This window comes from Oncorhynchus tshawytscha, linkage group LG03 (genome assembly GCF_018296145.1).
Source record: "Oncorhynchus tshawytscha isolate Ot180627B linkage group LG03, Otsh_v2.0, whole genome shotgun sequence".
NCBI lineage: Eukaryota > Metazoa > Chordata > Actinopteri > Salmoniformes > Salmonidae > Oncorhynchus > Oncorhynchus tshawytscha.
In genome coordinates, this window is record NC_056431.1 from 11,508,501 (window position 1) to 11,522,795 (window position 14,295).

General features: G+C 47.5%; 2 pseudogenes; both read left to right on the forward strand.

Moving 5' to 3' along the window:
- Nucleotides 1–12,011, forward strand: part of LOC112245017 — a 181,748-nt pseudogene extending 169,737 nt beyond the window's left edge.
- Nucleotides 12,012–12,852: 841 nt separating this feature from the next.
- On the forward strand, nucleotides 12,853–14,063 carry LOC121838709 (annotated as a pseudogene).
- The last annotated feature ends 232 nt before the right edge of the window (nucleotides 14,064–14,295 follow it).

Consider the following 14,295-nt stretch of genomic DNA (forward strand, 5'->3'; position numbering starts at 1 on the left):
GTCCAGTTACAACAGCCTGGATGACATCAGCCACGAGACCATCAACAAGTTCCTGTCCAACCTGGTGGAGAGGAGTCTCCGAGACCTGGAGTGTTCCTACTGTATGGAGATAGGAGAGGTAGGGGAGTGTTTGTGTGTACAACGTGTGTGTATGTGCACATGTATTCATATTGATTACAGTTTTTTGCTAACACACTAAAATGACATGCACAGCACAATTATTTAAACTGACACAGAGAGAGCAAAACCTCTCCTCAAGTCTCCAAAAGTCTAAACACGTTTTCTGCTTTACACACATTTTGCAATTCAAAATGGCACGTTTTAAATGCACTGCACACGGTTCTCTGCATAAGACACAACAATCTGACATAAAGTCACATGTTTGCCATTTCAAAACACTGCCATTCAAAATGACACTACATGAGCTAATTGGCCAATACATGTGCCACCTGGCCAAACACCTCAATGGTTAAATGTTACCACTTCAATCAGTTTACAACAACAATGGAAGCTGTTGCAGAGAGAGGAAGAGGAAGAGGGAGGGTGAGAATGAGAGGGGGAGGAAGAGTGAGAGGTATGGGTAGAGCTGGTAGAGGAGTTCATGGCCAAAGAAGACAACAACTTTCAAATGAAATCAGAACAACCTTAGTTGATCATGTCATCAACCATGGGCTGACAATGTGAGAGGCTGGACAGAGAGTACAGCCCAACTTGAGCCATTTTACTGTCGCCTGTGTCATCTGGACATTTAGACTGGAGTACAGGTATGTAACCAACATTTTTTTCACACTATGTAGTACACCCCATGTTATAGTGTATCAGTTGGGTGACACCTGTTTACTTCAGGAATGGTTGATGTCATACACTAACTGCACAAATTTCCTGTAGAATTTACTCTACTGTGGGGGAAATATCTTTAGGCTGCATTGTCCAAGCCCTATATTTTAGTTGTTTTGTTTTTCTAAAGGGCTGAGAGGGGCAACCATGGTGGAGGAAGGGGCCAAATGTTCACCGGGGTACAGGAAGCTGCCATTGTTGTAAACTTGGTTTTGGAAAATAATGGATTCAGATTATGAGACATTCAAAGCCACATCATCCAAGACAACACCATATTCAACCACATTCAACAAGTCAGTCTGTCCACATTGGCTCGCATTCTCAAGTGAAACCAAATCAGAATGAAACAACTTTATAAGGTGCCATTTGAGAGAAACTCTCAAAGAAACAAAGAGGTCAGACGAGCATATGTGGATGTAAGTACAATATTGACTGCAGTACACTACACGCAACATTGTTTCCCAGTGTACTGGATAACACTATATTGACTGCTTTTGTTCTTTGTTTTCAGGGAGTACTGGAAATGGATGCTCAATCCCACATGAGTTCATCTTTATAGACGAGGCCGGGTTTAACCTAGCAAAGAGCAGAAGAAGGGGGAGACACGTCATTGGCCACAGAGCCATTATAGATGTTCCTGGCCAACATGGTGGGAACATCACAATGTGCGCTGCCATCTCCAATACGCATGGTGTCCTCCACCGTCATGCCAACCTTGGACCATACAACACAGCCCATATACTCACGTTTCTGGACAGACTCCACAACATTCTCATACCACCAGAGCGTATGAATGATGCAGACCATCAAAGAACCCGGTACGTTGTAGTATGGGACAACGTGAGCTTTCATTGTGCAGCCCCAGTCCAAAACTGGTTTGCTGACCACCCACCATTTCTTGTGCAATGACTCCCACCATACTCACCATTTCTGAACCCCATAGAAGAGTTCTTTTCGGCACGGCGGTGGAAGGTATACGACCGGCAGCCCTTTGTGCTCATGCCTCTTGTGCAGGCTATGGAAGAGGCATGTGATGAGATGGATGTGGGTGCGATTCAGGGATGGATAAGGCACTCAAGGCACTTCTTCCCTTGATGTCTGGCAAGGGAAGATATTGCCTGTGATGTGGATGAGGCGTTGTGGCCAGACCCAGCTGTGATGTGGACGAGGCGTTGTGGCCAGACCCAGCTGTGATGTGGACGAGGCGTTGTGGCCAGACCCAGCTGTGATGTGGACGAGGCGTTGTGGCCAGACCCAGCTGTGATGTGGACGAGGCGTTGTGGCCAGACCCAGCTGTGATGTGGACGAGGCGTTGTGGCCAGACCCAGCTGTGATGTGGACGAGGCGTTGTGGCCAGACCCAGCTGTGATGTGGACGAGGCGTTGTGGCCAGACCCAGCTGTGATGTGGACGGACCCAGGTGATGTGGCCAGACCCAGCTGTGGCCAGACCCAGCTGTGATGTGGACGAGGCGTTGTGGCCAGACCAAGCTGTGATGTGGACGAGGCGTTGTGGCCAGACCCAGCTGTGATGTGGACGAGGCGTTGTGGCCAGACCCAGCTGTGATGTGGACGAGGCGTTGTGGCCAGACCCAGCTGTGATGTGGATGAGGCGTTGTGGCCAGACCCAGCTGTGATGGGGATGAGGCGTTGTGGCCAGACCCAGCTGTGATGTGGACGAGGCGTTGTGGCCAGACCAAGCTGTGATGTGGACGGAGGCGTTGTGGCCAGACCCAGCTGTGATGTGGATGAGGCGTTGTGGCCAGACCCAGCTGTGATGTGGACGAGGCGTTGTGGCCCAGCTGTGATGTGGAGACCAAGCTGTGATGTGGACGAGGCGTTGTGGCCAGACCCAGCTGTGATGTGGACGAGGCGTTGTGGCCAGACCCAGCTGTGATGTGGACGAGGCGTTGTGGCCAGACCCAGCTGTGATGTGGACGGGCGTTGTGGCCAGACCCAGCTGTGATGTGGACGAGGCGTTGTGGCCAGAACCAGCTGTGATGTGGACGAGGCGTTGTGGCCAGACCCAGCTGTGATGTGGACGAGGCGTTGTGGACAGACCCAGCTGTGATGTGGATGAGGCGTTGTGGACAGACCCAGCTGTGATGTGGACGAGGCGTTGTGGCCAGAACCAGCTGTGCGGCAAGATGCTGCCTAATTATTTTTCTTGCCTCTTTTTTTCTATATATTTTTTCTGCACATTTTTTATGCAATTTTCTTTTTCAGTTTACTGTTTTTTTGTGAGCATATTTTTGTTCAGTCCAATGTAAATATATATGCTGTGCATATGTTGCACTGACTTGTTTGGTGAAAAATAAAGAAATACATTTTTCAACAGCATGTGTGTGTATCTGCAAATATGTCCGTGCATCTGAAGAATTTTTGACAATTTGAACTATTTTAGTATTATGGCAAAGCATACTAAAGATGAGAGTGCTTTTCATTATGCCCAACCGTGTGTAGTTGGTTAGACAAAAATCTGGTAATATGAATGAAGTGTGTGCCATTTCATGCAAACGTTTGATTTTGATAATGCTATATGTAGTTTTGGTTGCAGTGCTTCATTTTATAGGATATATGAGGTATTTTGCAGTTTGGGGGTGTGGTTTTGTGAGTTGTTAAGTATTTTGATAAAAGCAGCCTAGTTTGCGAAATTGCGTTTTAGCAATTGGGAAAAACTGTAATGTGCCTATAGTGGTAAGGCAGTGTGAAGATATAAGGCACACACTGAGGGAACCATTGTGGTTTGTGTTGATATATTTAACATGAATCAGTACAGTTGACCATGTCTTCTTGCCCCTCTTCATCTCTGTCTTCTCTCCTCACTGTCTCCTTTCATCTCTTCTGCCCTGTTTCCTCTCCTCTCTGTCTTCCCTCCTCTCTTCCTCCAGGATGATTGCACCATTGAGGCCCTGACGTACAGTCGTATCTCCTCCTACTACTACCTGAAGCACCAGACAGTCAGGATGTTCAAGGAGAGGCTGAGGGCTGAGCTGCCCATCCAGGACATCCTCTCTGTCCTCACGGTATGTCTGACTGCCTGCTGGGAATTTTTTATATATATTTTTTTAATATATATTTTTTTTACCTTTATTTAACCAGGCAAGTCAGTTAAGAACACATTCTTATTTTCAATGACGGCCTGGGAACAGTGGGTTAACTGCCTGTTCAGGGGCAGAACGACAGATTTGTACCTTGTCAGCTCGGGGATTTTGAACTCGCAACCTTCCGGTTCCTAGTCCAACGCTCTAACCACTAGGCTACACTGCAGCTCCAATGACCACAGAACATGATGACATTGTCTTATTTTCATCAGGGCATCTATCTCTTCTACGATATACTGCCCTGGACTATCCTGGACTGGACTATCCTGGACTGGACTATCCTGGACTGGACTATCCTGGACTGGACTATCCTGGACTGGACTATCCTGGACTGGACTATCCTGGACTGGACTATCCTGGACTGGACTATCCTGGACTGGACTATCCTGGACTGGACTATCCTGGACTGGACTAGACTCGACTCGACTCCATCATCAACGGTGGGACTACAGCCATTGATTTGCATGTCCTTTTCTGAATGTTTGATTGTGTAGTTTAATCTAATAGTCTATCAGGCATTGTGCAGGCCGATGTCATTTGTTTACCATACTACTGTGCTTCTACATGTGCTTCTCCCATTGTGTTCACATTGAGAGAGAGAGGGATAGACTACTGGACAGTAGGATAGATAGATGACCATGATTGAGGTCTGGATCTCAGTTCTGTCAAATGAACACCTCTTTATCTGGGCCTCATTAACTCCCCTCATTATTCCTGGGTGTATGTGTCTTTGTTCTCCTCCATATGGTTTTTCTTCCTCTTTTTCCCAGTTAATAGCGAGTACCTATTCCTCCTCTCCCTCTACTCCTTGTTTTAGTCTGTTATGCCTAGTGAGGCTGCTGATTGGTGACTGGTAATTGGTGGCTGGTAAATGGTGGGATCATTAGGAAACAAAGCGGTTTCACACCTCTCCTCAATAGGGGTCACCTGGCGACATCATAGTTGTCAGATAACCTGTTGTGCCCCTCCACCCTCTGACTCCCCCATGATGGCTCTCACCCAGACATTTCGACGAGATGGGATGGTGAAGAATCACAGATTATAGAGGAACTGTCAGAAAATAAATGTGTTGAAAATGCAGAAAATATGTAGACATTATCTTCCCCTCTTTTGCTCCCACAATGCCCCTAGCCGACCTCCCTGTCCACTCCCCCAGCTAGATTCCCGTGTCCACTCCCCCAGCTAGATTCCCGTGTCCACTCCCCCCAGCTAGATTCCCTTGTCCATTCCCCCAGCTAGATTCCCTTATCCACTCCCCCAGCTAGATTCCCTTGTCCACCCGCACAGCTAGATTCCCTTGTCCACTCCCCCAGCTAGATTCCCTTGTCCACTCCCCCAGCTAGATTCCCTTGTCCACTCCCCCAGCTAGATTCCTTTGTCTACTCCCACAGCTAGATTCCTTTATCCACTCCCCCAGCTAGATTCCCTTGTCCACTCACCCAGCTAGATTCCCTTGTCCACTCCCCCAGCTAGATTCCCTTGTCCACTCCCATCAGCTAGATTCCCTTATCCTCGCCCAGCTAGATTCCCTTGTCCACTCCCATCAGCTAGATTCCCTTGTCCACTCCCCAGCTAGATTCCCTTGTCCACTCCCCCAGCTAGATTCCCTTATCCACTCCCACAGCTAGATTCCCTTATCCACTCCCACAGCTAGATTCCCTTATCCACCCCCACAGCTAGATTCCCTTATCCACCCCCACAGCTAGATTCCCTTATCCACTCTCCCAGCTAGATTCCCTTGTCCACTCCCACAGCTAGATTCCCTTGTCCACTCCCACAGCTAGATTCCCTTATCCACCCCCCAGCTAGATTCCCTTATCCACCCCCACAGCTAGATTCCCTTATCCACCCCCACAGCTAGATTCCCTTATCCACTCTCCCAGCTAGATTCCCTTGTCCACTCCCACAGCTAGATTCCCTTATCCACCCCACAGCTAGATTCCCTTATCCACTCACCCCCACAGCTAGATTCCCTTATCCACACCCCCAGCTAGATTCCCTTATCCACTCTCCCCCAGCTAGATTGCCGTATCCACTCTCCCAGCTAGATTCCCTTGTCCACTCCCCCAGCTAGATTGCCTTATCCACTCTCCCAGCTAGATTGCCTTATCCACTCCTCCCAGCTAGATTCCCTTGTCCACTCCCCAGCTAGATTCCCTTGTCCACTCCCCCAGCTAGATTCCCTTGTCCACTCCCCCAGCTAGATTCCCTTATCCACTCCTCCCAGCTAGATTCCCTTGTCCACTCCCCCAGCTAGATTCCCTTGTCCACTCCCCCAGCTAGATTCCCTTGTCCACTCCCCCAGCTAGATGCCTTATCCACTCTCCCAGCTAGATTGCCTTATCCACTCCTCCCAGCTAGATTCCCTTGTCCACTCCCCCCCTCGTCCACTCCCAGCTAGATTCCCTTGTCCACTCCCCCAGCTAGATTCCCTTGTCCACTCTCCCAGCTAGATTCCCTTGTCCACTCTCCCAGCTAGATTCCCTTGTCCACACCCCCAGCTAGATTCCCTTGTCCACTCTCCCAGCTAGATTCCCTTATCCACTCCCCCAGCTAGATTCCCTTGTCCACTCTCCCAGCTAGATTCCCTTATCCACTCTCCCAGCTAGATTCCCTTGTCCACTCCCCCCAGCTAGATTCCCTTGTCCACCCCACAGCTAGATTCCCTTGTCCACTCCCCACAGCTAGATTCCCTTGTCCACCCCCACAGCTAGATTCCCTCGTCCACTCCCACAGCTAGATTCCCTTATCCACCCCCACAGCTAGATTCCCTTGTCCACTCCCACAGCTAGATTCCCTTGTCCACTCCCACAGCTAGATTCTCCCCCAGCTAGATTCCCTTGTCCACTCCCCACAGCTAGATTCCCTTATCCACTCCCCCAGCTAGATTCCCTTGTCCACTCCCACAGCTAGATTCCCTTATCCACTCCCCCAGCTAGATTCCCTTGTCCACTCCCACAGCTAGATTCCCTTGTCCACTCCCACAGCTAGATTCCCTTATCCACCCCCACAGCTAGATTCCCTTGTCCACTCCCACAGCTAGATTCCCTTGTCCACCCCCCCAGCTAGATTCCCTTGTCCACTCCCCACAGCTAGATTCCCTTGTCCACTCCCACAGCTAGATTCCCTTGTCCACTCCCCCAGCTAGATTCCCTTATCCACCCCCACAGCTAGATTCCCTTATCCACTCCCCAGCTAGATTCCCTTATCCACCCCCACAGCTAGATTCCCTTATCCACTCCCCCAGCTAGATTCCCTTATCCACTCCCCAGCTAGATTCCCTTATCCACCCCCACAGCTAGATTCCCTTATCCACCCCAGCTAGATTCCCTTATCCACTCCCCGAAGCTCTACTATTGCCTCTTCTTAAAGTTCACAAGTGACCTACTATATACACACACACAAACTGAGAGTATGTGAAAAAATATGTTGCTCTTCCCCCTGTCTGTCTCTCTGTCTGTCCCTCTGTCTGTCTCTCCTGCTCTTTCCAATATTCGCCTCCCCTTTCCCTCCCTCCCTGTCTGTAAATGTCACTAAAGAGAAAGTGTGCAGGAGAGATGGATGGATGGAGGGAGGCAGGGATGGATTGCTGGATGGAGTGAGTAGGGAAATTAGCAGTTAGTGTGTTATGAGGATCTCTGTATAAAGATCTATTGTCTTTATCCCCTGCACATCTGCATGCAGACACTAAACCACTGCCATATCAATCCCGTTTTACCCCTCATCGTTCCCTCTGTTCCTCAATCCCCCTCTTTTCTAACACTGCATCTCTCGGCTGATGGATGTCAGCTTAACAGTCCAGAGCAGGGTAGGCCCAATGACAAATGTCTCCGCCGGTCCTCTGTTGATGGAAATACGTTGGGGAAACTTAACGTACTGCATTGAGTTAGAGAAACGCAGAAAAAGAGCCATGCGTGTCCATGCATCTGTGTCCTCTGAAACACCACAAACAAGCCTCAACACAGAACACCACGTCAGCACTAAACACAGCCCGATTGATAGGGCATCATGGTATATTCATCATCATTTATATTAGACCAAATGGTTTCATTTTAGACCAAATGGTTTTATACTAGACCAAATGGTTTCATGTTAGACCAAATGGTTTCATGTTAGACCAAATGGTTTTATACTAGACCCAATGGTTTTATTAGACCAAATGGTTTTATGTTAGACCAAATGGTCTTATGTTAGACCAAATGGTCTTATGTTAGACCAAATGGTTTATGTTAGACCAAATGGTTTCATACTAGACCAAATGGTTTTATACTAGACCCAATGGTTTTATTAGACCAAATGGTTTTATACTAGACCAAAGGGTTTTATATTAGACCCAATGGCTTTATACTAGACCCAATGGTTTTATACTAGACCAAATGGTTTTATACTAGACCCAATGGTTTTATACTAGACCCAATGGTTTTATACTAGACCCAATGGTTTTATGTTAGACCCAATGGTTTTATGTTAGACCAAATGGTCTTATGTTAGACCAAATGGTTTTATATAGCCTATACATATCCTATGAGGAATGAAGAATAGAGATGTGGGTAGACATTTAGACCTGAGTGTTTTGGTTGTTCAACATCATTCATTCACAGTTTAGCACAGACTCTTAACAATATGAAAGGGAACCACCACTGCACATTGTATTAAAAAATACAACTTTATATTGTGGGAAATTGCTGTGTAGTTGCTGACTGTTCATAGGATTTTATGAGCAGGTGTGGACAGTTGTAACTTAAGGTTTCTTCATTCGCTGAGAGGTTTTGCTCTTAAATATATTTTGGGGGGACAGCTCTCTTGGGAGAGGGGAGCCAGTGATCCTGATGCAGCTGTTTTAACAGAGATGACTGAAACAAAGGATCTAACCACAGCAGGGAACTAACTTCCCACTCGCTGACTTTGATCTCTCTCCTTCTCGCTTTCTCTTTATATCCCCCTCTCTCTTCTCTTCTCTCCCTCTCCTCTCCCTCCCTTCCTCCCTCTCCCCCTTCCCTCCCTCTCTCCCTCTCCCCCTTCCCTCCCTCTCTCCCTTCCCTCCCTCCCTCTCTTCTCCAGGATGCTGAGGAGTATGGGGAGCTGCCCGACAGCGCCCACATCAAGACCCACCTGCTACTGCAGGCCCATTTCAGCCGCGAACAACTGCCCTGCTCCGCCTACGGCACCGACACCAAGACCGTGATGGACAACGCCATACGCATCTGTCAGGTTAGTGGCTGACTATGTGTGTGCAAGATCTGCTGTGTAGGTTTATGTACTGTACCACACACTGCATCCCTCTGGGGACACCCACCACCCTTCTCCTTTCTGAACAGTGCACCTCTGAAATACTTCCTCTGTTTTCTTGTCCTTTTGTTCCCATCAAAAAGAACAGCTTGCTTTCATACATCCCAGAATGGATCCTCTCTCAGCCCTGGGATTCAGACCCTGAGCACATTGCCATGTGTCAGTCAGAGCACCAGTACTTAGATGTTCTGGGTGGAAGAAAGCTCTTCCCTGTTCATTCAATATGGGAAATGGAAGGCTTGTCTAAAGACACAGAGAGGCAGTTTCTGCTTAGTGCTTGGAGCCACTTTGTAGCATGGTCAGGACAGAGTGCAGTAGAGGTGACATAGGGATGACATAGAGAAGATATAGACAGGGCTCTAAATGTATGTTTTTATTGGTAGCACTGGTGCTCCCAACTTTAAAAAAGTTAGGAGCACAACATAAAATATTGGAGCACCAAAATATATATGTTTTAATTGATTGAGATATAGCATATTGGGCCTATATGAATACCAGCTACCTTTGGGGCACATGTTGTGGTATATAACTAATATTTAACCCTGTAAGATTTGTTTATTGTCAAAGTCTAAAATGTTGATACAAAAACCTGTAATTGAAATGACAAAGTGTTTGGCAGGTGGGGTTTGTGTACTGCGTGTGTAATAGTGTCCGCCAAATAAAGGACCACTCGATTGGTACAAATCATCACGATATCATTCTTCCAGGTAAGTCTACTTCGCAGTTAACATTTAATTTAGAACGTTGTATGGGAAAGCCTTTAGAAGTGACTGTTTTGGCGTCGCTAACTGGCTACAGGAAGTGGTGGACACGGGCATTCCCGTGCCGTCACGTCTTCACAAAGTTGAAGGAAAAATACAAGTTAGTGATGCATACTTGAATATTCTTGAACATTCTTTACTTTGGATTGAATGACTCTTACGGTAGGGCACTCAGAAACAACTGCGCAGTGAAGCATATCATGCTGTGGAGCATAGCTTTTTAGAGCCCTGGATTTAGACATGACATAGAGGTGCCATAGTGGTGCCATAGGGGTGTCATAGAGGTGTCATAGAGTGCATCAGATGCCAGGAGACTGGTAAACCGAAAGCCTGACAAGGTTTTGAAATAATCTAAATGATCATTGTTGACTTGTGTTCAAACTATTTCCATTTCAGTGTGATAATGAACCTGTATATGTGTTTACTGTTGTTGATCATTTCAGCCTTTTTAAAAGACAAAGGCAAATACTGTGTCTATTTTGGGTCTCTTGCTTCCTAGCGTGAAAGTGTTGAGCGTGATGAGGAAGACAGTCAGGTTTGACCACAGGACCTCACAGGCACTTTAACAAGACAGACTGCACTGTCTGCCACTAACCTAACCACCACACACACACTTACTGCTGATAGTTCCAGTACACACACAATACTCACACACACAATCTTAGAATACACACACACATAATGTGGATCCTGACCGGCAGGAGGCCCTGTCACTCAGGAGGCTGTTGAGGTGTGCAGATGAGTTGTAGCTCCTTGTAAAAAGAGCCTTGTCAGGGATTGCTCCTAACAACCAGGCCTGCCCACCAAGTGCCCTGGCCACCAGATCCCAGGTCTGCTGGTGATTGGCCATGCCTGGGAGAGATTTGGTCCAGGTTTCGTCATAAAATATGATTTTAAACCTTAACCTTAAATGAACACCAAAAAGCAATATAGCCAATTTTTACTTGTCAGCTTGCCCCAGTTCTGCCTCCAGGACAAGGCTCATCCCAAAAAACATCAACCTGCGAAAAAGTAGTGTGGGGGGTGTTAGAGAAATTGAGGGCTGTATTTATTGTGTAGATGTTTAACATATGTGCATGAATGTGTAAAGACATGCTGAATTTGAGTGTGCAAAATGGGCTCAATCCTAACAGTAAATCTCACACTGATGTCAGTGGGGGATGTTATATAGTCATATAAATGCACGCATTTTTCAACTAAAGTATTCCCTGTCTGTCTACAGGCCATGCTGGACGTAGCAGCCAACGAGGGCTGGCTGGTGACTGCTCTCAGCATCTGTAACCTGGTGCAGATGATCATTCAGGGCAGGTGGCTCAATGAATCCTCTATACTGACCCTACCTACCATAGAGCAGCAGCACCTCTACCTGTTCAGATAGACAACATGACTCTACTGACCCCCCAACACACACACACACACACACACACACACACACAGGATGAGAATGGTGCTAGGACTCTTTAATTAACACTCTATGGCATGGACCATTTTATAATCCACAGACACTATCAAACTCTGCAAGAGTTCTTATCATTAGGCAGCATTGGTTACATTCTGCTAACCTCAGGGCTGCTCATGCACACACACTAACACACTAACACACACACACAGAGAGAAGAAATTCAAGAGTGAGTGTCCAAGGCAATCTTAATTATTTTTACATACACACCATGTGGATTTGAGACACTGTGTCCTGCAGTGAAGAATAATTTTGTGCCAACTCAATAAATATGGTAAGGAGAAAGGGATAGAGGGATGAGAGAGGACACAGAGGTTCCAGTGGCAACGACACAGCAGGAAGTGTGGTTAGGATTTAAAATCACATGACTAGATCTACCCCCTGTTGTTCCCCGCAGCAGGTGGAGCTCCAAGGGAGGGAGGGGCGGAGCCAGGGGCTTCCCCGGACCAATAGAAGGGCTCCCTGAGCTGGTTGCCTCCTGCAAGGGGCGGGAGAACACCTTCGCTGCCATCTTGGGGGAGGAGCTTCAACCCCATCAGATCTCCCAGGTAACAACCTTCTAACATTCCTCGTTCCTTCACCTCACTGTTATAGGACACATCCAGATACTGGAAGTGTAAAGTGACACGTTCCATTAGAAACAGAGGCTTTCTAGGGGTACATACTCTTCACCATGAATCCTCCCGTCTCTATTGTCCTCCACCACAATTAAATAACGTGAAATACTTCCAAGGTGTCGGCCTCATCTCTCTATTCATGCTACGTTCTCAAATACACTACCAGAGCACTACCAAACAACATATACACACACTCTACCAATGTCAGCCCCCACACACACACACACAGAGTGAGAAGCATCAGAGAAGCATCAGTCTGTCGCTGTGGTCCAGGGTACCTCCAGGATCTCCTATTACGGTCCAATGCAAGGATTTACAGCACCAATCTAAGTGCTAATTGCAGCTGTAATGAGAGCGTCCAGGCGCCACTGCCAGCCCAGCGGCCTTGCCCAATCAGTGTCCCTGCTCCCCCGCCTCCCAGCCACTCAACGCTCTCCCCCCCATGGCATTGCGGCCTGGCTAATTAAATAACTAGATGCATGGCAGCATCCCAGTCTGATTCGCCAGGGGACAGTAATCCTTACATAAATAGCTTTTGTTGGGTGAATCTGAGAGGCTTTTCTCCTTCTCCCATCCCAGTCCCTCCCTGACACTGACAGGGTCTTCAGGAGGAAAACATACACACACTCAGACACACACATTAGCACACCTATCATCCATACTCTCTCTCTCTACCTTCCCTCTACCTCTCTTGCTCTCTATCCCCTTTTTGATTTGTGTTTTCTTCTCCATTCAAGTCAGAGATGTTAAAGTCACCATGACAAAGCTTTAAGAGGCACCTAAGACCATGGGAATTATGTGTGTTTGAATGAATCAAGCTTTCTTCAAACGCTCCAGTCTTACCAGATAGATATGTCCATCTTATACAAGGCTCTCACTTAAGTCTGACTCTCTCTCTCTTCACCTCTGGCTCTTTGTTTGTCTCCCTGCTCTTTTCTCTCTCTCTGCACTCCGGTCTGACACATTTCCTTGTCTCTCTCTCCCTCTCTCATTTCCCTGCACCCATCTCTGTTTCTCTCTTACTATCCCTCCTCCCTCTCCTCTCTCCTCCAGGCCTGGTCGTTCCTCAGCCATCTGCCAGTGGTGGAGGTGCGTCTGAGTGTGAAGGGTTGGTGGGAGGGGTGTGGGGAGCAGGCACAGCACCCCCTCCCTGCAGGCCAGGGGGAAGCTCAGAGACCAGAGAAGCTGGCTGGACGTCCACGCTGACCAGGAGTACGTCCTGCAGGTCTCACTGCAGCGCATCAACACCGGCTAGCAGAGGGTACGTACACACACTCATGCTCACACATGTATAAAGGAGCTCACACAAACATTATTGACGTTAGTTATGAGTTGATTTGTCGTCATGTTTTCCAGAGGAAGCAGGACAGTAAGACCCAGGCCCCCAGGTTCCCCAAGAATAAGGATGAGGGCTGGTTTCTGGTTCTAGGAGAGGTGGAGCGCAGAGAGCTACTGGCCGTCAAACGCATCGGATACTGCCGACACCGCAGCACCGTTTCCCTGGCCTTCTACACCCCTGAGAAGACTGGAAAGTACGTACCGGAATGTTAAAAAGAATAGGAAAAAGTTCAACACTTTATTTTCTTTGGGGTCTAAGCTGGTTACTTTATGCATCTTGGGACAGCTGCCAGTGTGAAAGGGCTTTATAAAATAGTTTGATTAATTGATATTTATCCCACCAAAAACTCTTACTTCCCCTGGTAACCCCCTCCACTCCCTCCAGGTGTATCTACACGCTATACTTGATGAGTGACAGTTACCTGGGTCTGGACCAGCAGTATGACCTCCACCTCAACATGACCCCTGCCTGCATCGCAGCCCAGGTCAACAGTGAAGTCACTGAGGCCATGGGAGGAATGTCCGTCAAGTGATATGATGACATCATCATGAGTGACATGGTGACAATGACCATCTAAAAATGACAAGAGACAATGGCCATGTGTCTTTAGAGGCCAATGTTTGGAATATTTACCCTGATGATGTGATGGTGGTAATTGTGTGACTGGATGTTAGCCTTAAAGCAGGGATGTCAAGCTCATTCCATGGAGAGCCTAGTATCTGCGGGTTTTTGTTTTTTCCTTTCAATTAAGACTTTGACAACCAGGTGAGGGGAGTTGTTCTTTACTAATTTGTGACCTTAACTTATCAATCAAGTATAAAGGATGAGCCAAAAACCCTCAGACACTCTGCCTTCTGTGGAATGAGTTTGACACGTGCCTTAAAGGGTCCC